This window comes from Engystomops pustulosus, chromosome 6 (genome assembly GCF_040894005.1).
Source record: "Engystomops pustulosus chromosome 6, aEngPut4.maternal, whole genome shotgun sequence".
In the NCBI taxonomy this organism is placed as follows: Eukaryota; Metazoa; Chordata; class Amphibia; order Anura; family Leptodactylidae; genus Engystomops; species Engystomops pustulosus.
Genome location: NC_092416.1, coordinates 172,760,316 through 172,784,476, shown reverse-complemented (window position 1 = coordinate 172,784,476; position 24,161 = coordinate 172,760,316). Strand labels below are relative to the sequence as shown.

The 24,161-nt window shown below is 42.6% G+C and overlaps 2 non-coding genes and 5 pseudogenes across 2 annotated transcripts; all 7 read left to right on the top strand.

Annotated features, from left to right (window-relative positions):
- The first annotated feature begins 5,522 nt into the window (after nt 1–5,522).
- On the top strand, nt 5,523–5,737 carry LOC140066318 (U2 spliceosomal RNA; annotated as a pseudogene).
- A 5,714-nt stretch (nt 5,738–11,451) lies between these two features.
- On the top strand, nt 11,452–11,685 carry LOC140066299 (U2 spliceosomal RNA; annotated as a pseudogene).
- Nucleotides 11,686–12,460: 775 nt separating this feature from the next.
- LOC140066382 (U2 spliceosomal RNA) lies at nt 12,461–12,600 on the top strand (annotated as a pseudogene).
- Nucleotides 12,601–13,911: 1,311 nt separating this feature from the next.
- Nucleotides 13,912–14,111, top strand: LOC140066296 (U2 spliceosomal RNA). The gene has a single exon (XR_011848200.1). It is a non-coding gene; the product is annotated as a U2 spliceosomal RNA (small nuclear RNA).
- A 775-nt stretch (nt 14,112–14,886) lies between these two features.
- Nucleotides 14,887–15,042, top strand: LOC140066384 (U2 spliceosomal RNA; annotated as a pseudogene).
- A 5,376-nt stretch (nt 15,043–20,418) lies between these two features.
- On the top strand, nt 20,419–20,620 carry LOC140066289 (U2 spliceosomal RNA; annotated as a pseudogene).
- Nucleotides 20,621–22,873: 2,253 nt separating this feature from the next.
- LOC140066302 (U2 spliceosomal RNA) lies at nt 22,874–23,058 on the top strand. The gene has a single exon (XR_011848202.1). It is a non-coding gene; the product is annotated as a U2 spliceosomal RNA (small nuclear RNA).
- The last annotated feature ends 1,103 nt before the right edge of the window (nt 23,059–24,161 follow it).

Genomic DNA, 24,161 nt, shown 5'->3' with positions numbered 1-24,161 from the left:
ATTTGGCTGCTTCCTCCTCCACTGCTAGCAGTCACAGTCTGAGAAGGTGCGAACGACCGAAGGTAAGCTGTAGCTATCAGCGTGTGCTGGAGCGAGCGTGCTTGTCCCCTCACACCGTCCAGCGGCTGTGTCAAGAGAAAGGAAAAGTGATCTCTGAGCCGTCAGGCAGGCAGTCGGTCGGTCAGACTGACTTGACAAATGAGTTGTTGTGGGGAGGGTGTAGCAGCGGGCGGCTGGCAGATGAAGTGCAGACGCCCGCTCGCTCGGCCCCCCTGCTGCTTTGCGGGGGAGGTGCCTGTTGGGGGCGGTCCTATGCAGATTAATCGTCCCCACGCAGAGGACTGTGTGACTTGCAGAGTAGGTTTTTCGCCTCCTGGCGGTGTCTCCTCTCCGTGAGCAGTGCTGAGAGTTCTGAAGGGGGCCCGGTCTGGGCGAGCTATGGTCGGTATCGCTTCTCGGCCTTTTGGCACGATCAAATTTGTGCTGGAAGGTCAGAGTCTGCTCTACTTCGGTGAAAAGTAAGCCCTCGGCCTTGTTTCTTAACTGAAACCTGCTGCTATAGGGGGGAAGCTTCATAGTCCGAGTAGAAAAAACTCTTTCTTGGTGACGGTGGACCCGGAGGATCTGGACGGCTGGACGCTTCAACGGAGAAGGGATTCTACGGTGCAGTGGAAGGATCGGAAGGACCCCGGGAACGCTAATCCATTTTCAAGAGGCGATAAGAAGGCTCATCAAAATCTTCGCTGACTGCAGGAACCTTTTTTCTCTCTGAAGATTTAAAGACGAGAAAGGGTTGAAACCTGTTATTGAGAAGATGGCATCCAGAAGCCAAGACGATTCGTCTGATTATTTTTCAGTTAATTTTACTTTGGAGAAGACTCTGCGTTTCTGGGTTGTACCAGAACAAATATACAACAAAGATGCAAACTTTATTTTTCATCAAATTTTGGCACCAATGATGAAATTGGAACCTAAACATTTTATTTGCGTTCAGAGCTACAGCAAGAGAGGTATCATTGATGTAACTCTAACGGAGGATACTTTGTGTGAGAAGGTTTTCCAAACCTATACAAAGACTAAGCACCTGGACGTGTGGAAAGGGATTGAAGTTTCTCCAATCTACCAGACCCTAACTAAACTTATCACGATCCAGATGTATAGTCCTTTCATCTCGGATAAGGAGGTGGAAGACTTTCTTGCACCCTATTGCGAGAAGATTGTCCCCAGGAAAAGGTGCGAAACCTCTTTCGGCGTTTGGAACGGGAAGAGGCTTTATTTTGTTACCCTTAAAAAAGACCCAGACGCCTATGGCGGGGTCATGCGACCTCCACCCTTCTGCTACATAAGAAGGGTGAGAGGAAATGTTTTTTTTTCCAACAGGCCGGATTATTGCCGGAAATGCAAGGCTTATGGGCACGACACTGGAGTGTGCGATGTGTGTAAGGAGTGCCCTGGGACCCCGCATCAAAGTAATGATTGCCCGAAAAATAGAGAAGAACAATCGGAAGAGAGTTCTGAATCTCCTGAACAGGAGCAAACAAGTGTCCCCCAGGAGGATGTGAGTAAGCCGTCAGAAGACCTTCCGGCTGGTGAAGATGGGGACGAGAAGAATGTGGAAATGGAGGAAAACATCGTGGTGAGCGGTGATATAGTTGAAGAAGTCGCAACTGCGGCATCGGATACTGTAGTTAATTTTTTGAAGAAACAGGTTGAGAGCCTAGATAAGGAACTTACCGTGGTGGAGCCATCTCAGTCATCCTCGGTGTCCGGGACGGAATCTGAAATCCCGTGTGCCCAACAGCCGATGGACACCTCGGGTAAGTCGCGGAAGAGACCTAAAAAAGATAGAAAAGAAGAAGAAGCATCCTTTACTAACCCACAGGAATTTGAACTTCTGGGTGACATATCATCTAGCGGCTCGGATTCCGAACATTCAAAATTAAAAATAGGAAGACCTCACAAGGGCGAGAGGGAGAGCCCTCAGGATCATGAAAAAGGATGATTCGGTGCACATCCCTGAATACTCAGGGCCTAAACAACAAGTTCAAAAGAGCTGCTTTATATGATTTTTTTAAAAACCAAAATAATGACTTTATTTTTTTACAGGAAGCTAATATTGAGAAAAAAATGTCCTATAGTTACCTTGGAGACTCATGGGATGGTAACTACATCTTCTCAGGAGGAAATGAGACCAAGAGTGACGGTGTAGCTTTCCTATGTAACAAAGATTGGAAAATTATTAATTCTGAAGAGATCTACCCCGGCAGGATCTTATCGGTCACTGTGGAAAGGGAAAGCCAAAAAATCAAATGCTTCTCAGTCTACGGACATACATGCAAAGAAAAAAGGATGGAGTTATTTGAAATTTTAAAATTGTTTTTAGTTGGCACAGACCCTATAATTATTGGTGGTGATTTTAATTGTCATTTGGACGGGAGGAAGAAGGAGAAGTCCGCTACTTTTGTTTTAAATATTCTTGCAGATTTGGATCTTAATGATGTGTGGAAATCCTGTGGAAGCAGTGAGGAATCCAGAATCACTTGGCAAAGTGCAATAGCTGAATCTCGGATCGACTATTTTTTCTCCTCAAAGCACTTTAAAGCCACAAATTTTAAAACAACTGTGAATGGTTTTTCTGACCACAAGATAATTTCATGCACTTTAAATTTAAACCAAAATGCTTTTAACAAAAAACCTTCTCATTGGAAGCTAAACACTAAAATTTTTAACGATTTGGAGGTGTGCAATAGATTTAAAATTCTTTTTAAAAGACTGGAGTTGAAAAAACCTTTTTTCAGTAATTTATCTGTATGGTGGGACTTTGCCAAAGTTGAAATAAAGAAGTTTTTTATCAAACAAAGTCAAAGAAAAGCAAAGGTAAAGAAAATGTTTTATAATAAGTTATTTACTCAACTTCAGTGTTTTTATTCTTTTAAAAAGATGGGCGTGAATGTGGAGAAAGAAATTGAAGACACCAAGTTCGAGATCAAGAGGCTTTTAAAGGAAAAAGGTAAAGAAATTATTTTTAATTCTAAAGTTAAAGTTCTCGAAGAAGATGAAAAATGTACCAGTTTCTTTTTTAAAAAAGTATCCGGAGGTAAAGATTTTATTGACGAGCTTGATGGAGAGAAGACAACACCCGGTAAACTCGGTAAAGTAAAAGACTTTTATTCTAATTTATTCAGTAAGAAATCTTGTGATCCTTTTTTAAGCGAATATTTTTTAGAGAATGTTGACACTTGTTTTAATGAAGAAGATTGTTCTATTTTATCTAAGAATTTGACAAAAGAAGAAGTTCTTAGTTCTGTGAAGAGTTTTAACAATTTAAAAACACCTGGAAAAGACGGTTTACCTATTGAGTTTTATAAGTTTTTTTGGAATTGTATTTGCACATCTTTTTTTGAAGTCCTTTTAGAAATTTTATCAACAGGAGCGGCTCCAGATTCGTGGCAGGAGGGCCTGATTGTGCTTCTTTTTAAAAAAGGTAATAAAAACGATCTTAAAAATTGGAGGCCAATTACGCTTTTAAATACCGACTGCAAAATTTTCGCAAAGATAATGGCCAACAGATTAAAAGGCACCATTGCTTCTGTCATTCATCGGGACCAAACATGTGCAATACCAGGTAGGAGAATTTCGGACTCTTTGCTTTTAATTCGGGACATTCTCTGGGATTTTAAGGATAGAAGTCAGGATCTCGCTGTTTTAAGTTTGGACTTTGAGAAAGCCTATGACCGAGTGTCTCACGATTTTTTATTCCAAGTATTGAAGAAGATGGGTTGTCCGCAAGTTTTTATCAATTTTATCCGGATCTTATATAATAAGTGTTTTAGCGAAATTTCTGTGAATGGTTTTTTATCAGAGAAGGTTTTTATCAAAAGCGGTGTGAAACAGGGATGCCCGCTATCACCAATTTTATTCGTGTGTGCTCTTGAACCATTGCTTTGTGCCATCAGAAAAGACAAATTGATAAGTGGTGTTTTTATTCCTGGCAACAAAAATATTCCTGTCAAGCTAATTTCATATATGGATGACGTTACACTGCTCGCCCGGGACATGAAGGGAATAAACCGGATAACCCGGGTGGTGCAGTGGTTCCAAGGAGCGTCAGGTTTTAAATTAAATATGGAAAAATCGAATATTTTATTATGTGGGAATTTTAAACTTGATGAAAACTGTCTTTTTAACAAAGTGCAAGAAATGAAGATTTTAGGCATCTTTTTTTCAGAAAACTGTGGAGCCATCAAGAACTGGGAGTCTCTCCTGGAAAGAGTTAAGAAGAAGGTTTCTTTCTGGATGCTGAGGCAGCTAAGTATGGATGGCAAGATTTTAATCGTTAAACAAGTTTTACTGCCTATGTTTTTATATATTTCCATGATTTTTCCCCCCTCCAACCTGTTTTTAAGAAAGTTTATAAAAATATGTTTTAACTTTCTGTGGGGTAGCAAAATGGAAAGATGCAAGAGAGAAGAATTATGCAAATCTATTTTTAAAGGAGGAAGAGCTTTCCCAGACCTGAGGAAATTTTTATATTGTAAATATTTGGCACTTTGTATAAACACTATTTTAGGACCGGATTTTAATTTGAAAAGTTTTACTCTGTACAATTGTGGTTTTTTAATTAAGAAGTATAAGTGGGCGAACCTGCCCTTGTCCTGTCCGTACAGGTGGATCCCTGCTGGTAATTATATTGTTTTAGAAAGAATTATTAGAATGTACCATTTACAAGATGTCAGCACGGAGATTTTAAAAGACCACAAAAAGATTCTTCGCCTAATTGATGAGAAAGTGGTGTGCAGCCCAGTGGGGAATTTTAATGGAGATGTATCAGAGGAAATTTGGAAGAACATTAATTTTAATTTATTATCCAACAAGCAAAAAGAGCTCCTGTGGTGTGCAATAAAGGACTGTCTCCCCACCAGGGAATTTCAGTACCGCAGGAGACTCTCTAGGTCTGAAAAGTGCCCAAGGTCGAATTGTTTACATAGCGAAACACCAATGCACGTTTTTTGGGACTGTGTCTTCGCCCAAAATGTCTGGAGAAAAGTGAGTAACCTTTTAAAAATTTTAACTAATGTCCGCTTTTTAGACTTTAATGTGATTTTTTACGGATTGAAGATAAAAAATGAAGATTTTAAAGTTGCTTGGATTTTAATCACATGTGTAAAGATGGCGTTATGGAAAACAAGAAACATCTCCATTTTTAGAAAAGAAAATGTTTGTGAAAATGACTGTTTAAAGTTGTTTTTAAGCTATTTATTCTTGCATTTTTGGAGGGATAAGCTATCTTTAGGAGTTCAAGCAGCTAAGAATCTATGGAAGCCGGACATTTGGAACTGCACTTTACGGTAACAACTTGTTTTTTCCTTTTTTTACTTATAGTTTTTTCTCTAAAATTATATAAGAATTTAAAAAAATTAAAAAATATATAGAATACTTTATTATTTACTTGCATTATCTGTGATGAAATCTTGATCTCTTGTTGTGGAAGTCGTTTTTTTCTGCAAAAAACAAAAGACATTTTTCCATTTTGACTTGAGCATTGAGATAACTGAGATAAAAAATTAAAAAAAAAAAAAGGGGATCTGTTCTTATCAGTTTAATATCTGATACGTCCCCTATCTGGGGACCATATATTAAATGGATTTTTGGAACAGGGAGATGGAAAAAGAGCTTGCTCTGTCCACTCCACGCATTGACCTGGTATTGCAGTACCTCCAGGACCGGTGCACCCCTTCTTAACTTGGTGAAAAAGATAGAGAAATAAATAGCAAAACTTTGGAAAAGGGAAAAGAAATGGAGCCGAAGTTTGCAATGTGACGTCGACGACGCTCTTGTGCTTTGTCACCTACTCAGGTGTGTTGTGTGCTGTGTCTTTTGCAGGAGGAACAAAGGCTTCTCACTAATTGATTAATGAGGTGCTAAATGGGCCCGACCCGGAACAAAGGAAAAAAAAAAAAAGGAAAAATAAAAGTGACCTAATCGGCGGCCTAATTAATTGGAGCTAATTGGATCATGATTAGTCTGGAGCCGTCTACTTGAATCGAAGACACCTGCAGGTTGAGATTTGGCTGCTTCCTCCTCCACTGCTAGCAGTCACAGTCTGAGAAGGTGCGAACGACCGAAGGTAAGCTGTAGCTATCAGCGTGTGCTGGAGCGAGCGTGCTTGTCCCCTCACACCGTCCAGCGGCTGTGTCAAGAGAAAGGAAAAGTGATCTCTGAGCCGTCAGGCAGGCAGTCGGTCGGTCAGACTGACTTGACAAATGAGTTGTTGTGGGGAGGGTGTAGCAGCGGGCGGCTGGCAGATGAAGTGCAGACGCCCGCTCGCTCGGCCCCCCTGCTGCTTTGCGGGGGAGGTGCCTGTTGGGGGCGGTCCTATGCAGATTAATCGTCCCCACGCAGAGGACTGTGTGACTTGCAGAGTAGGTTTTTCGCCTCCTGGCGGTGTCTCCTCTCCGTGAGCAGTGCTGAGAGTTCTGAAGGGGGCCCGGTCTGGGCGAGCTATGGTCGGTATCGCTTCTCGGCCTTTTGGCTCCGATCAAGGCTTGTCCGGACGGAGTCAGGGGTCGAGAGGGCGCTTCCGGGTCGTGGACTTGGAGACTTTTTCCTTGGAAGAGGAAAGCTTTCTTTTTCTGTAACCCTTGTGGTTGACAGTTCATCGTTTGAAGAAGATTATGGAAGGACGCAGGAACACCATCTCTCTGGAGGTTGACCCTGAAGATAAAGTAAGAAACGACTACCATTTTCTTGTTGGAGATATCGTGATGACGAAGCTGGGAGTACCAAAGGAGCTCATCCATGGTGTTAATTCTTACCGACGCCAGGGCAAGCATGAGGTAACCTTCGAAAAAGAAGGGTTTTGTCAGGAAGTTTATCATCGTCTGTTGTCTATTGCCTCTGATCCCATGATGTGTGGCGTGCAGGTAAGACCTTTGTTCACCGTTTATGAAAAGATTGTCACGGTGCATGTATATGATTCTTTTACCCCTGTAGACTTGATCACAAGGTATCTAAGTGGCTATTGCCAAACAATTAGAGGGGGTATTAAGCTACAGAACGACTTGGGGATTTATATGTGTAAGATCCGGTATCATGTACGGTTCAAGCCTGATCCAAGTTGTGCAGGAGGATTTATGCACCCTCCAGCAAATTTCTCAGTCGGTGGATATCGTGGATACTTTATGTATTCGGGTCAACCTCAGTACTGTAGGAAGTGTTACAGTTTTGGTCATACACAGGATGTGTGTCCTCATCCGTTGGTGTGCAAAATTTGTAAAACACCAGGACATGAAGCAGGAAGCTGCACTGTTGGGCGGAAATGTGACCTGTGTAATAGCTCGCTTCATTTGTATAAGGACTGTCCTGAACGGGAGAGGAGGAGGGAGAAGGAAAAGGAAGAAACAGAGAGGAAGAATCGAGAGTTCCGAGAAAATTTAAAAAAGAAAGAGATGGAGTGGGCTGCCGAGAGGAAGAGGGAAAGAGAGGAGGCAGCAAAAGCTAGAGCTGAGGAGGAAGCGGTACAGAGAGAGATTGAAAGAATTGAGAGGGAGGCTGAAAGGGCACAGGTTCAAGAAATGGAAGAGTTGGTGCCTGAAGTTGTCCCTGAAGATATGATCCTAGAGGCGGTAAGCCCTGGTCACTTGTCTGATGCAGACAATATTGGTCTTTTTCTTTCAGAAGAGACAGGGTCGTGTAAAAGGGAGGGTGGTGGGACTGATTCTGAACTTGAGATCCAAGGTTTTTCCGATGAATCGTCGCCTCATCCACACAGGTGGGCTGACGAGAAGAAATTTAAGAAGTATAAGAAGGATGAAGAAGAAGCCGGTACTTGATTTGTATCTGAGAAGAAAGAGGTTAATCACGTTATGGGTAGTTGCCCAGAGGTTTTTGGACCCTACCTTCAGTTTAGAATTTGATTTTTTCTTTTGAGTTTTGTATTTTTTTTTTCTTATTTAAAAAATGTCTTTGATCCTATGTTCACAAAATGTTAGAATGTTGGTATCAAAGAGCCGGAGAGCGGCCATTTTTGATTTTTTGGGCCAAGAAGTGGCTGATATTTTTGTTTTGCAAGAGTGTGGAATGTGTGAGTGGGTGAAAGAAGAAGAATGGAAATTTGGAAAAATGATTTGGTCTTTTGGTTTTGATTCAAGAAATAGTGGGGTTGGTTTTCTGTTTAAAGGGGATAAAGTGTGTGTGGAAAGTTATGTAGTGATTGAAGAAGGGAGGTGTGTGATGGTGGTGTGTGAGGTATATGGGGTAAAATTGAAAATCTTTAATGTGTATGCGTCGGTCAGAAAGAGTGAGAGAGTGGTTTTATTTGAGAAAATAAGATTGCACTTACCTGGGAGGTTACCAGTGGTCGTCATCGGGGACTTTAATTGTGATGTGACCAGGGAGGATCCGGATGTATCTGAAAAAGTTTTGAAAGATACTTTAATTGATTTCAATTTATGTAATATTCAAAAAAAATGTGGGGTTGATTTGAAAACATATCATGCAGATAGGGGGGGAGTTAATTCTAAGATTGATTTTTGTTTTGTTTCGGATAATTTATGTTCTTTAAAATATAGTCAAAAAACTGTTTTCTTTTCAGACCACGAATGTTTAACTTGTAGTATGGATGTGGTGAATGGAAGGGTGTTTGGTAAGGGTGTGTGGAAACTGAATGTGTGTTTGTTGGAAGGAAAAGATGTAAGGGAAAGGTATGAGAGTTGTTATAGGAAGTGGGAGAATCAAAAAAGTGAGTATGCAAATATATTAGAATGGTGGGATGAGGTTAAAAGGAGGACTAAAATTTTTTTCATGAAGAGAGGGGTACGTAAAGCTGCTGAGAGAAAGAGAGTTTTTGTTAGTCTGAATGAACGCTTGCGTTTTCTTTATTTATTGCGTGAGTGGGGTGAGGATGTTGAAAGTGAGATTGGTGTTGTGAAAGAGGAGATTAATAAGTTTTTGAGTGAGAGAGGGAGAAGTATTATTTTTAGAGCAAGAGTGGAAAAATTAGAAGAAGACGAGAAGTGTACACGTTTTTTCTTTAAAAAAGTTTTTTCTAAAAGGCCAAGTATGGATGTGGTGATGGATGTTGATGGGAATGAGTCTGAGGATGTATTAGGGGAGATTGAGAAGTTTTATGGTGAATTGTTTGCAAGAAAAGAAAGGGATGAAGGTTTAGAGAGTGAGGTTTTGAGTGTGTTGGAAAAAGAAGTGGATGTAGGTGGGAAGGAAAGTTTGTTGAATGAGATCACGATGAATGAAGTATGGCAGGTGGTGATGGGGATGAGATTGAGTAAGACGCCAGGAGAGGATGGATTGCCGATTGAGTATTATAGATGTATGTGGAGTATTATAGGAAAGGATGTTTTGGAAGTGTGTAGATATATGTGGAAGAATGAGTGTATATCTGAAAGTATGAAAGGTGGAGTGATTGTTTTGATACCGAAGAAAGGTGATTTAAAGTGTTTAAAAAATTGGAGGCCGATTAGTTTATTAAACGTCGATTACAAAATATATGCAAAGATTCTAGCAAATAGGATGAAAGGTGTGATTGGGAATGTAGTGAGTGATGAACAATTTTGTGCGGTGCCTGGGAGGAGTGTGCATGAAAGTTTATGTTTGTTGCGAGATGTTTTGTGGGACTGTCGGGAGAGAGGTAAGAATGTTTATGTTATGTCTTTAGATTTTGAGAAAGCCTACGATCGGTTAGCGCACGATTTTCTTTTTAAGGTGTTAGTAAAATTAGGTTTCACGGGTGATTTTGTTAAAAAGGTGCGAAGTTTATATAAGGGTATTTTTAGTAAGGTTTTGGTGAATGGGATTTTATCAGGAAGAATTGATGTTTTATCAGGAGTTCGACAGGGGTGTCCATTGTCACCTATAGTTTTTATTTGTGCAATGGAGCCTCTTTTGTGTTTGATTAAGGGTGATAAAGTGGTTAAGGGGATTCATGTTCCGGGTGCTGGTGGTAGAACTTTAAAGGTGGCGGGTTATATGGATGACGTGTGTATAGTTTGTGAGTCTGAATGTGGGTTGCGTAGAGTTAAATTGTTGGTTTCCTTTTTTTGTGGTGCATCAGCTTTCAGGGTGAATTGGGAAAAGACTGAGTGTAAGCTTTTTGGTTTGGGTGAGGTTAGTAAAGATGTTGGTGTGAATTGTGTGGGAGGAAGCATGAAAATACTGGGTGTGAAGTTTGATGAGAGATTGGATGGGAATGAATCTTGGAAGGATGTGGCTGAAAAAGTGGATAAGAAGTTGTGTTTTTGGAAAATGCGTGATTTGTCTTTTGTTGGAAAAATTTTAGTTGTGAAAAGTGTTATTTTACCAATTTTGTTATATGTGGCTTTTGTTTTCCCGCCGGATTATAATAGGTTAAGAGTTTTGCATAGGATTTTATTTATTTTTTTGTGGCAATCTAAAATGGAAAGGGTTAAGAGGGAAATTGTGATGCGTAGTAGAGGAAATGGAGGTTTGGGATTCCCAAACCTAGAAGTCTTTTTTGGTATTAATTTGATTGTGTTTTGTGTTAGAGTGATTGGGAAAAATACAAATGTGGCATGTATGTGTAAGTATGTAAGTGGGCGGAAGTTTGCACGACTGAAGTGGTATGAAGTGGATTTGAGAATGCCTGTATCTTTCAAGAATGCAAAGTGGTATGAATGGGTTTATGATTTTGTTATGAAGTATGAGTTGAGTAATTTAAGTTGTGAGGATTTAAGAAATAAAAAGAAAGTTAAGTGGATGCTTAAGAGAAAAGAAGTGATGTGTGAGATTCCGGGAGTGTCTGGTGAAAATGTTGGGAGAGTATGGAAGAAAGTTGGAATGAATGGGATGTCAAATAAACAGTGTGATGTGGTGTGGCAGAGCTTGCACGGATGTTTGCCGGTACGAGAGTTTCAGAAAAGGAGAGGTTTGAATAAAAGTGAAGTATGTCCGAGAGAGGAATGTAGAGGGTGTGAAAGTGTTATACATATTTTTTGGAATTGTTTTTTTGCACAAAAAGTTTTAAGAAGGATGGGTGGATTATGTAAGGAATTAACAGGTGTGTCTTTTATGTCTTTTAATGTTGTTATGTTTGGTTTATGTAGTTTTGGGGGGGAAAAAGAGAGAGTTTTATGGTTATTGATGTGTGTTATAAAAGAAACATTATGGAATGTGAGGAATTTGTACGTGTATAGGAGAAAGGTTATGAATGAGAATGAATGTGTGCGGATGATTTTGGGAAAACTTTTTGTTATTTATCTGAAAGATAAAAAAAGAAGTGGTTATGATGCCGAGGGGATATGGAAGGCCAAAAAGTGGAAAGACCTTGTTGGGTTATGATATGTTTGTTTTGATATGTTTGTTTTTTGTCGTTTTTTTATGTAAATATGTAAATAGGTGAATTAAAAGCATGTTGTTAAGACCTTGATGATGAAAGGGTCCAAGAAGATTTCTTTTAAGTATTTATACTAAAGTAAGATTTCTTTTTGGGTGTGGCTCGAGTGTGTTTTTTGGTAGCCCTTTCTGAAAGGGATAAAAAAAAAAAAAAAAAAAAAAAAATCTGTTCTTATCAGTTTAATATCTGATACGTCCCCTATCTGGGGACCATATATTAAATGGATTTTTGGAACAGGGAGATGGAAAAAGAGCTTGCTCTGTCCACTCCACGCATTGACCTGGTATTGCAGTACCTCCAGGACCGGTGCACCCCTTCTTAACTTGGTGAAAAAGATAGAGAAATAAATAGCAAAACTTTGGAAAAGGGAAAAGAAATGGAGCCGAAGTTTGCAATGTGACGTCGACGACGCTCTTGTGCTTTGTCACCTACTCAGGTGTGTTGTGTGCTGTGTCTTTTGCAGGAGGAACAAAGGCTTCTCACTAATTGATTAATGAGGTGCTAAATGGGCCCGACCCGGAACAAAGGAAAAAAAAAAAAAGGAAAAATAAAAGTGACCTAATCGGCGGCCTAATTAATTGGAGCTAATTGGATCATGATTAGTCTGGAGCCGTCTACTTGAATCGAAGACACCTGCAGGTTGAGATTTGGCTGCTTCCTCCTCCACTGCTAGCAGTCACAGTCTGAGAAGGTGCGAACGACCGAAGGTAAGCTGTAGCTATCAGCGTGTGCTGGAGCGAGCGTGCTTGTCCCCTCACACCGTCCAGCGGCTGTGTCAAGAGAAAGGAAAAGTGATCTCTGAGCCGTCAGGCAGGCAGTCGGTCGGTCAGACTGACTTGACAAATGAGTTGTTGTGGGGAGGGTGTAGCAGCGGGCGGCTGGCAGATGAAGTGCAGACGCCCGCTCGCTCGGCCCCCCTGCTGCTTTGCGGGGGAGGTGCCTGTTGGGGGCGGTCCTATGCAGATTAATCGTCCCCACGCAGAGGACTGTGTGACTTGCAGAGTAGGTTTTTCGCCTCCTGGCGGTGTCTCCTCTCCGTGAGCAGTGCTGAGAGTTCTGAAGGGGGCCCGGTCTGGGCGAGCTATGGTCGGTATCGCTTCTCGGCCTTTTGGCTAAGATCAAGTGTAGTATCCTGCTGCCTTGGTCTTGGCCGGAGGTGCTCCGGGTGCTCCTTCACCTCGGCCTGGGGGGATCGGCTCTGACTGCGGTCTAGTCTTAACCCCCCTGCTGCTATTGGGGTGGAGGAAATAGGCCCGGAGCAACGAGGAGCGATCACACTGGCCCTTACATTGTAGGTGCTGCAGTCGTGACCGGTGGTACCTTTGGACGTGAGACGTGGGAAAAGATGGCGTCAATCCCAAATTACCAGAGGAACCGGAGTACGGTGCGTTTCATTATGGAGGAGGATCTCGTCTTCCTGACTGACCAGCTACTGATGGGCATCTTCCAGTTACAGCGAAAGGATATATTGTGCATCATGGATTATCCTAAGAAGAAATGTAACGATGTCACCTTTGCAACGAGGGAGAAATACTTAGAGTTCCTGAAGACTTTGCGAAGGCTTAAGGACCACCCTTTGATGGAAGGGGTGGTGGTTGTTCCGCATTTTATTGAAAATGAAAAATTGTTTATCGTCAAGATGTATTCTCCAACCATGCCGGAAGGAGAAATCGCCAATTTTCTGAGAAAGTTTTGCAAAAATGTTATTTATAAGGGAGATGTAATGAATACTTGTCAGTTCTGGACAGGTAAAAGAAAATTTCTGTGCCAATTAATTGAAAAGGATGATGGGACTTTTGTTTTGCCTCCCGCAAGGTTTCGCATTAACCAAGTGGTGGGGGATCTGTTCTTTGAGAATATGGACAATTTTTGTAGAAACTGCAAAGAATATGGACATTTAGAAAATGATTGCAGTGTTGATTTCTGTACAAAGTGTTATACGAGAGGTCATACATATATGAATTGTAATGAGGATAAAAAATGTTTTTTTTGCAAAGAAAAAGGTCATCTTATTAAAGACTGTAAAAAGAAGAAAGAGGAGGAGTCAAAGAAGAAAGTGGAAGAAAAGGAAGTACCAACTGGAGAAAAGGAGTCGGATATGGAGGCAACAGCATCTGAGGAGGGCAAGGCCGGGAAAAACCCGGAAACATTAAGGGACTATGTGCTGAAATTAAAGTTACCTGTATATTTTGTTGAGAAAATTGAGAGGTTAAGAACGAGAGCTGATATTCAGCAACTGAGAGACTTGTTGACGGAGAAACTGCTAGACCCAAATTTTTCAAGTTCATTTTCTGTTAGTGCTACATTTGACCCAATTTTTAGGAAACGTTTAAAAAGTCAAAAGTTTTCATGGAATATGTTAGACTGTATAATGGTTATTTGTGTTGAAAGAGATATACTTCGGTTAACTATATAATGTTTGTTTTGTTCTGAAGATAAGTTATTTCATTTGTTGTTCAGTTGTATTTTGTTTGTAAAAACACAGTATGTAAGTTGTAATGGTTTTGTTTTTTACGTTTTGTTTGTGATTTATTTTAAATAAAATTGTTGTTTTTATCCCCAATGGGGATATTCAACTTAAAAAAAAAAATCTGTTCTTATCAGTTTAATATCTGATACGTCCCCTATCTGGGGACCATATATTAAATGGATTTTTGGAACAGGGAGATGGAAAAAGAGCTTGCTCTGTCCACTCCACGCATTGACCTGGTATTGCAGTACCTCCAGGACCGGTGCACCCCTTCTTAACTTGGTGAAAAAGATAGAGAAATAAATAGCAAAACTTTGGAAAAGGGAAAAGAAATGGAGCCGAAGTTTGCAATGTGACGTCGACGACGCTCTTGTGCTTTGTCACCTACTCAGGTGTGTTGTGTGCTGTGTCTTTTGCAGGAGGAACAAAGGCTTCTCACTAATTGATTAATGAGGTGCTAAATGGGCCCGACCCGGAACAAAGGAAAAAAAAAAAAAGGAAAAATAAAAGTGACCTAATCGGCGGCCTAATTAATTGGAGCTAATTGGATCATGATTAGTCTGGAGCCGTCTACTTGAATCGAAGACACCTGCAGGTTGAGATTTGGCTGCTTCCTCCTCCACTGCTAGCAGTCACAGTCTGAGAAGGTGCGAACGACCGAAGGTAAGCTGTAGCTATCAGCGTGTGCTGGAGCGAGCGTGCTTGTCCCCTCACACCGTCCAGCGGCTGTGTCAAGAGAAAGGAAAAGTGATCTCTGAGCCGTCAGGCAGGCAGTCGGTCGGTCAGACTGACTTGACAAATGAGTTGTTGTGGGGAGGGTGTAGCAGCGGGCGGCTGGCAGATGAAGTGCAGACGCCCGCTCGCTCGGCCCCCCTGCTGCTTTGCGGGGGAGGTGCCTGTTGGGGGCGGTCCTATGCAGATTAATCGTCCCCACGCAGAGGACTGTGTGACTTGCAGAGTAGGTTTTTCGCCTCCTGGCGGTGTCTCCTCTCCGTGAGCAGTGCTGAGAGTTCTGAAGGGGGCCCGGTCTGGGCGAGCTATGGTCGGTATCGCTTCTCGGCCTTTTGGCTAAGATCAAGTGTAGTATTGTGAATTTGGATCAGTCTACCTTGGTCTTGGCCATAAATAAGGTGCCTGGGGTACCCGGCCACTCGGCCTTGGGGGATCGGCAGGGTCTTGTACCCTGTCTTCACCCCCTTGTTGCTATTGGGTGGTCGGATTAGTCCCCGGGCAACGAGTTGCGATCGGCCCGTGTAATTGCCGCAAGGCGTTGCATGGGCTAGCAGGGCGTTTCGGTGCAGATCTTAGTCTCGGAGCGTTCGGTGTGCCAGTTGTTCGTGCTATAAGAGGGTTGTTGGTACTGGCCTGCTGCCTAACACCGGGGACGATCCCTGTGGTCGTTGCTCGGTCTCGGGTGGCAGGTGCCCGGGAGCCCCTGTCCTTTGGGTCCTTGGATCCGGGGGCGGGGTGTTTTTCTGGGCAAACAGGCTGCAACCACTCTAAAAGTCCTAACAGAGTCCCCTGACTCTGGGAGGCATTGAAGCGTCTTTGGGTGTTGCGTATCATCTGGGATCCACAATGGAGACCAACCCAGACGCTGTTCCCGTGTTCGCACGGTTGAAGAACTCAGTAAGGATATTCCTTACGAAGGAAAAAGACTCCCGTGACGTGCGGTACGTCATCGAGGATGTATTGGGCAAGGTAATGGCGGTGCAGAGACATGAGATTATGGGCGTTCAGGAATACAAAAAAAGGCAACTGTATGATGTCACACTAAATACAGAGGCCATATATCATGACGCGGTCAGAAGGGCGAAAAACAATGAAGACCAACTAAAAAAGATGAACGTGAAAGTTGCCGACCATATGGTAGAGGAATCTCAGATTGTAACGGTCAAAATGTATTCCCCCTACATAAAAGACGAGGAAGTCCTTAAGTTCATGATAAAACACACAAAAAAAGGAAAGCTTCTAGGGCGAATCATGAACGAGTGTGGGGTTTGGACCGTTAAGTGGCGCTTTTTAGTAATATTCAATCAAGATTCCGATGGCATTAAAGTACCACCTCCTGCCCGTTTTAAGATTGGTACAGTGAATGGCGACCTCTTTTATCGGGGGATGCCAAGCTTCTGTAGGAACTGTGGTACGTATGGGCACGAATCGAATTACTGTGAAGTAACGTGCAAAAACTGCGGCAGTAAAGAGCACAAAGCGTATGAATGCAACCAGGAAAAAAAGTGCAATTTTTGTTACGAGAGAGGACATCTCTATGCGCAGTGCCCATACAAGTACAATGGAGAAGACGAGCAGCCCAAGGCGCCTCCACAGGCCCCACCGAATTCTCAACCCCCTCCTCAGGGCGCGCAAAAGAAAGGGGAAGAGCCACAGGATCAGGCGGCTGGTCCAGGTGGAAAGCCCAAGCCACCCCGCAGTGGCAAAGGGAAGTCGGCCCAACAGATCGGAAGACAGGAAAAGAGAAAGGCTGAGCAGGGGAAGGCCAAATTAGAGGAGGACTCCTCCGAGGAGGAGTCCGATTCTGGTGGCCTTGGACCGGCAGCCAGACCGGGGTCCTCAAGGGCGATTGGTGTTGACAAGGTCAGTGGCGAATCGGAGGTGGGTCCCCGGAAAAAGGGGCGAATGGGTGGTGGAAGTAGCAGGGGGGAGAGTGAGGAGGAGCAGATGGACACATCCGCTAAGACCACCATGGCGGATGTAGCTCCTCCTCATGAGTCCCCGATACCTGGAAAGGGGGGGACAGAATGCTCCCTTCCCTGTGAAAGCTCTGGGGAGCCAATCCCCAATGCACAGCCTCCTCCGGCAAAAAGGCCTGCGGTAGGCCAGGAGGAGGCGTGTGATATGGCTGGGGACCCGCCAGTGGAGGACCTTAATGGGCAGCCACAAGAGACCCCGGTCAGCTTTGATGGAGCCGACTATCCCAGATTTGAGAATTACCAACAAGTGGCTAATATGGGCAACCTAAGCGATGGTGGCTCTTCCTCAGAAAGTTCGATGAGAACGGTGACGGAGGGGGATGCGGGAAGTATGGAAGATTAGAGAGTCGGTGTGTGGTTCTCCCGTAAATACTTTTATGATGGCCGGCTTTAAGGGAGTATCTCTCAATGTGAGAGGCGCCAAGTCCAGAGTCCGAAGGGCTGCTCTCTTCAATTTTTTATCGTGCCTGGCAGCCTCCGTTTTTTTCCTGCAGGAGTGCGGCATCCCCCATAGTACGTCATACCAGGAATATAAAAACGATTGGGTACACGGTCCTTCAGTCTGGTCTGGATCTAACGAATCCAGATCAGCCGGGGTCGCCATTCTTTTTAAGGGAAATGTTCTTATTGATTTTATACAGGAAATTCTTCCAGGACGTATTTTATTGGTTAAAGCTTTTATCGATGGTATTAAATGGCAGTTTTTAAATTTTTATGGTTCAGCGGATAAGGCAGAAAGGATTGGAATGTTGGAGACCTTGCCTCTTTTTATTAATGGGTCAGATCCCCTTATTTTATCCGGTGATTTTAACTGCATTATCAAGGGTGAGCACCGCTTCTCAGATTCTGTTAGTCGGGTGTATGATAAAAGTTCGAGCATTTTAAGGAACATTGTTACTGATTTTAATTTAAAAGACGTATATAAAGAGTGTAACAAAGATGTACCCGAAGAGGCTGGTGTTACCTGGAGCAACAACGTCTGTAGCTCCAGGATAGATTTTACCTTCTGTTCTAATAATGTACTGCCTTTTAGTTGTGATGTTTTAACCAATGTTATTTCTGATCACAGGTTTTTATATTTTAATGTGAAATATGATCTTACTCACCCTGTTTGTAAAAAGTCCTGGAAGATGAATGTTTCCCTTTTAGATGATCCACAGGTTTTGGCCGATTTTACAGAATTTTACAGAAAATGCAGACGGAGCAAACGTTCTTATTCTTCCATCGCCACCTGGTGGGAAAAGATGAAAAAGAAAATAAAACATTTTTTCATTCAGGTGAGCGTGAAAAAGATTAAAGAGAAATATAGGAATTTTAAGGTTTTAAATGCCCGTCTGCAAACCCTGTATTTTTTTAAGAAGAACGGTATAGAAGTCGAGGACGAAATCACTGTTTTAAAAAAAGAGATCGCCCAGTACCTGGAGCAAAAAGGTAAAGAAATCATTTTTCGTTCTAAAATACAACACCTTGAGGAAAATGAGACTTGCTCCAGGTACTTTTTTAAGAAGATAAACAATAATAAATCTGTTATTGAGTCAATAGAGGGCGAAACTACAGTACAGGGTATTTTATATAAGGTTCAGGAATTTTATGCCAATCTTTTTAATACCAAACCTGTGGATCTTAATTTTATTAATGACTCACTGAAAGAGGTCACTAACGTTTTAGATTCTGTTTCTCAACAGTTTTTATCCAGAGGAATTGAGGAGGAGGAGATTTCAGAATCCGTTAGGAGTTTTAAGGCTGGTAAGGTCCCCGGTCCGGATGGTATACCCAGTGAGTTTTATGTTAAATTTTATCCCATTTTACGTGATGATCTGTTTGAGCTTTTTAGTTATGTTTTTAAATCTAAGGCTCTACCTACGTCCTGGCAGAAGGGTGAGGTCTCCCTGCTATATAAAAAGGGAGACAAGGCTGATCTTAAAAACTGGAGGCCAATCACCCTTCTAAACTGCGACTATAAGATAATGGCAAAGATATGTGCAAATAGGCTCAAAGAAGTCGCAGGAAAAGTAATCCATTCTAACCAAGTATGTGGAGTGCCAGGACGTAGTGTATGGGATAATTTAAACCTGATAAAAGATATAATTAATGATGTAAAAGACAGAGAAAGTAAGCTTGCAATTTTATCCATAGACTTTGAAAAAGCTTTTGACCGTGTTTCCCATTTTTATCTTTTTAAGGTTTTAGAAACGATGGGTATACCTGATGGCTTTTTATCCTCCCTGAAAGCTTTTTACACGGGCTGCACCAGCAAGATCTTAGTAAACGGATTCAGGACACAGGAGGTAGTTTTAAATTCAGGGGTAAAGCAGGGGTGTCCCTTGTCCCCACTGCTTTTTATTTGTGCCCTAGAGCCTCTTTTATGTGCCTTGAGAAGAGATAAGCAAATCCGTGGGGTCCCCCTCCCAGGAGGGGGTGGAATAGAGGCTAAAGCAGTGGGGTACATGGATGATGTTGCTATTTTTTGCAGGGACACCCTTTCACTACAGAAATCCATTAGACAAATTGAATGGTTCTGCTGCGCCTCTGGTTTTAAGATTAACCTAAATAAAAGTAATATTTTAAATATTGGTAACATGGTTTTAAATGATGTACCTGTTCCTGTGTCTAATGCCGTTACTATTTTAGGTGTCTCTTTCAGTGAGTCAAACAAAGGTGATTTTAGTTGGGACATGGTGGCACAAAAGGTAAATGGGAAAATTTGTATGTGGAACCTGAGGAAGCTATCGTTAGAAGGCAAGATTTTAATTATCAAAATGGTAATTTTACCTTTGCTTTTATATTTGAGTATGGTCTTCCCACCCCCCACGGTTTTATTAAAGAAAATAAATAAAGCATGTTTTACGTTCTTTTGGGGCTCTAGGGCGGAGAAGTTAAGCAGAGAAAAAGTAATAAAAACGAAGGAAAAAGGTGGGAAGGACTTTCCAGATTTTAACAGGTTCCTTTTAATAAAGTTTTTCTGTTTTTGTTTGAATTCCTTTTTTAAACAACACTACTGGTCTTATCTTTTACGTTTTAATACAGGGTTTTTTATGCGTAGGTGTGGTTGGTTTAGCACAGTTTTATCATCACCTTATGCTTTTAAACTTCCTGTGCAATATGAGATTTTAGAAAAAATTGTAATTTTATTTAATCTCAGAGGTAAGACTTTAAATGATTTTAAGAACAGTAAGAAAATGATACATGAGCTAAGACAGACCGAGGTTGAAAATGAAATAAGCAATTTTAATTCTGACATGTGTGGGAAAATATGGAAAAATGTTAATATGCCGTATCTTTTTAATTTACAGAAGGACCTGGCCTGGAGCAGCATACACCAGTGTCTTCCATGCCGGGCGTTCCAACATCAGAGGGGCTATGGGAGGTCCGCCATCTGCCCAAGAGGAGGCTGCCAGGAGGAAGAAACCATCTACCATCTGTTTTGGGAATGCAAAGCGGCGAGAGAAATTTGGGATGCTGCGTATCCATTGATACAGAAGATGGCGGACCTAAAAGACTTTACTTACGAGACTGTGATATATGGACTATTTGAAAGCCCCTCTGAGCCCCAAACAAGAAGGGCATGGAAGACTATAAACTGTGTTAAAGCTGCTCTATGGAAGGCCAGGAACATCCTTGTTTTTAAAGGGGATGTTTTAATGAAAAAAGATATTTTAGGCCTCTGTTTTAGTGAAATGTATCTGTACTTTTTAATGGACAAGAAAAATAATGTACCGCATCTTGAAAAATGGTTTTTAAATGAATGGAATTCAAACATATGATGTCACCTTGTTCTTTTAATGTATTTGTAATCTTACTATATTTTACTTTGACTAAATTTATTGTAAGTTGGATTTTATTGTAAAATCTGTTAATTTTAAATAAAAATAGTTGTTTTTATCCCCAAAAGGGATATTCAACTTAAAAAAAAAAAAATCTGTTCTTATCAGTTTAATATCTGATACGTCCCCTATCTGGGGACCATATATTAAATGGATTTTTGGAACAGGGAGATGGAAAAAGAGCTTGCTCTGTCCACTCCACGCATTGACCTGGTATTGCAGTACCTCCAGGACCGGTGCACCCCTTCTTAACTTGGTGAAAAAGATAGAGAAATAAATAGCAAAACTTTGGAAAAGGGAAAAGAAATGGAGCCGAAGTTTGCAATGTGACGTCGACGACGCTCTTGTGCTTTGTCACCTACTCAGGTGTGTTGTGTGCTGTGTCTTTTGCAGGAGGAACAAAGGCTTCTCACTAATTGATTAATGAGGTGCTAAATGGGCCCGACCCGGAACAAAGGAAAAAAAAAAAAAGGAAAAATAAAAGTGACCTAATCGGCGGCCTAATTAATTGGAGCTAATTGGATCATGATTAGTCTGGAGCCGTCTACTTGAATCGAAGACACCTGCAGGTTGAGATTTGGCTGCTTCCTCCTCCACTGCTAGCAGTCACAGTCTGAGAAGGTGCGAACGACCGAAGGTAAGCTGTAGCTATCAGCGTGTGCTGGAGCGAGCGTGCTTGTCCCCTCACACCGTCCAGCGGCTGTGTCAAGAGAAAGGAAAAGTGATCTCTGAGCCGTCAGGCAGGCAGTCGGTCGGTCAGACTGACTTGACAAATGAGTTGTTGTGGGGAGGGTGTAGCAGCGGGCGGCTGGCAGATGAAGTGCAGACGCCCGCTCGCTCGGCCCCCCTGCTGCTTTGCGGGGGAGGTGCCTGTTGGGGGCGGTCCTATGCAGATTAATCGTCCCCACGCAGAGGACTGTGTGACTTGCAGAGTAGGTTTTTCGCCTCCTGGCGGTGTCTCCTCTCCGTGAGCAGTGCTGAGAGTTCTGAAGGGGGCCCGGTCTGGGCGAGCTATGGTCGGTATCGCTTCTCGGCCTTTTGGCTAAGATCAAGTGTAGTATCCTGCTGCCTTGGTCTTGGCTGGAAGGTGCTCCGGGTGCTTCTTCGCCTCGGCCTGGGGGGATCGGCTCTGACGGTGGTCTGGTCTTAACCCCCCTGCTGCTATTGGGGCGGAGGAAATAGGCCCGGAGCAACGGGGAGCGGTCACACTGGCATCTATTTATCCTTATAGGTGTTGCAGTTACCAACGTGTGGACCAGTGAGGTGGCAACGATGGCTTCATTTCCAGCCTACCAGCGGAACAAGCACTCTGTGAGATTCCAGACGGAAAAGGACTTGGTCTTCCTGACGGATGAGTTGTTGCTGGGACTGTTTCAGCTACCGAGAGAATGGATCCTATGCGTTATGGATTACCCAAAAAAAGGAATCTACGATGTTACTTTCGTGTCTCGTGAATCGTACCAGGCGTTCCTGAGGGTTTGGAGACAGAAGAAGAACGATCCTCGATTGGATGGTGTGGAAGTCATTCTTCATTTTCCAGAGGATGAAAAACTGTTTATTGTCCGGATGTACTCCCCCCAGATGCCCGCTGGGGAGGTGGTGCAGTTTCTGCGTAAATTTTGTTCTGAGGTTACCTATAAAGGTGATATACAGAACCAATGTGGGTTCTGGTCCGGTAAGAGGAAATATTTATGCAAAGTAAAGACTTTGGACGATGGGACTGTTGTGCTACCCCCGGCCCGGTTTCGGATAAACAGGGTTGTAGGGGATCTTTTCTTTGATGGTATGGATACCTTTTGCAAGAACTGTAAAGAATATGGACATAATGAGGAAAAATGTGATGTTTTGTTTTGTACAAAATGCTATGAAACTGGGCATACTTATAAGGACTGTAAGGAGGGAAAAAAATGTTTTTTTTGCAAAGGGAGTGGGCATCTTATTAAAGACTGTGAGGAAAAAAGAAAAGAGGAAGCAGCTAAGGAGAAAAAGGAAAACCCGAGAGAATCAGATATGGAATCTGCTACACCTGACGAAGAAATATCGGGGAGAAGCCCGGAGATGTTACGGGCTTATGTAAGAAAACTTGAATTGCCGGATCGTTTTGTTGAAAAAATTCTAAAGCTAAGGGTTAGACCTGATATTAAAAAATTTAGAGACTACCTGACTAATGTTAAACTGTCTGAACCTATGTTTTTGGAGAGCTTTAAGGTAATTGAAGTTTTTAATGCTGCATTTCAAAAACGCTTAAAAAGCAAAAAAATTTCACAGGATATGTTGGACTGTGTTATAGTAATGTGTGTAGAAAATGGAAGCTTGCAAATAACGATATGATTTATGTTTATTATTATTATTTGATGTCTTGTCTTGATATGTAAAATATTATTACTTGATGTCTTTGTCCTTATATGTAAAATAATCTTGTTTTTGTTTAAATAGACATTTATTTTTGTATAAAAATGTAATAAGTTAAAATTTGATCAATAAAGATCGCCCCCCTCGGTTAGAGGTTGCGGGCTGTTAACTTAAAAAAAATCTGTTCTTATCAGTTTAATATCTGATACGTCCCCTATCTGGGGACCATATATTAAATGGATTTTTGGAACAGGGAGATGGAAAAAGAGCTTGCTCTGTCCACTCCACGCATTGACCTGGTATTGCAGTACCTCCAGGACCGGTGCACCCCTTCTTAACTTGGTGAAAAAGATAGAGAAATAAATAGCAAAACTTTGGAAAAGGGAAAAGAAATGGAGCCGAAGTTTGCAATGTGACGTCGACGACGCTCTTGTGCTTTGTCACCTACTCAGGTGTGTTGTGTGCTGTGTCTTTTGCAGGAGGAACAAAGGCTTCTCACTAATTGATTAATGAGGTGCTAAATGGGCCCGACCCGGAACAAAGGAAAAAAAAAAAAAGGAAAAATAAAAGTGACCTAATCGGCGGCCTAATTAATTGGAGCTAATTGGATCATGATTAGTCTGGAGCCGTCTACTTGAATCGAAGACACCTGCAGGTTGAGATTTGGCTGCTTCCTCCTCCACTGCTAGCAGTCACAGTCTGAGAAGGTGCGAACGACCGAAGGTAAGCTGTAGCTATCAGCGTGTGCTGGAGCGAGCGTGCTTGTCCCCTCACACCGTCCAGCGGCTGTGTCAAGAGAAAGGAAAAGTGATCTCTGAGCCGTCAGGCAGGCAGTCGGTCGGTCAGACTGACTTGACAAATGAGTTGTTGTGGGGAGGGTGTAGCAGCGGGCGGCTGGCAGATGAAGTGCAGACGCCCGCTCGCTCGGCCCCCCTGCTGCTTTGCGGGGGAGGTGCCTGTTGGGGGCGGTCCTATGCAGATTAATCGTCCCCACGCAGAGGACTGTGTGACTTGCAGAGTAGGTTTTTCGCCTCCTGGCGGTGTCTCCTCTCCGTGAGCAGTGCTGAGAGTTCTGAAGGGGGCCCGGTCTGGGCGAGCTATGGTCGGTATCGCTTCTCGGCCTTTTGGCTAAGATCAACTTAGTTTCTGAGTTGTGAGCTGGAAGGCAAGGCACATTCCTGCACGGAGAAGGACAGTACCCTCGGCCTTGGATCTTATACAGATTCCTGCAGCTATTGGGGGGTGTCTATGGATCTGGCTGGAGTGTGACCTTTTGTTCTCTGGAGTTCGGGAGGATTCGTGGACCGGATCAGCGGCTGGAGAAGTGGCGCTTTCTAGACGAGGAGACGGACCGGAGGAATCCTGAACCGGAGAGAGGCGATACCCAAGATTTAAGAAACATCTGTCTTGAGGTTTGAAAAGGTTTATCTTCTTCC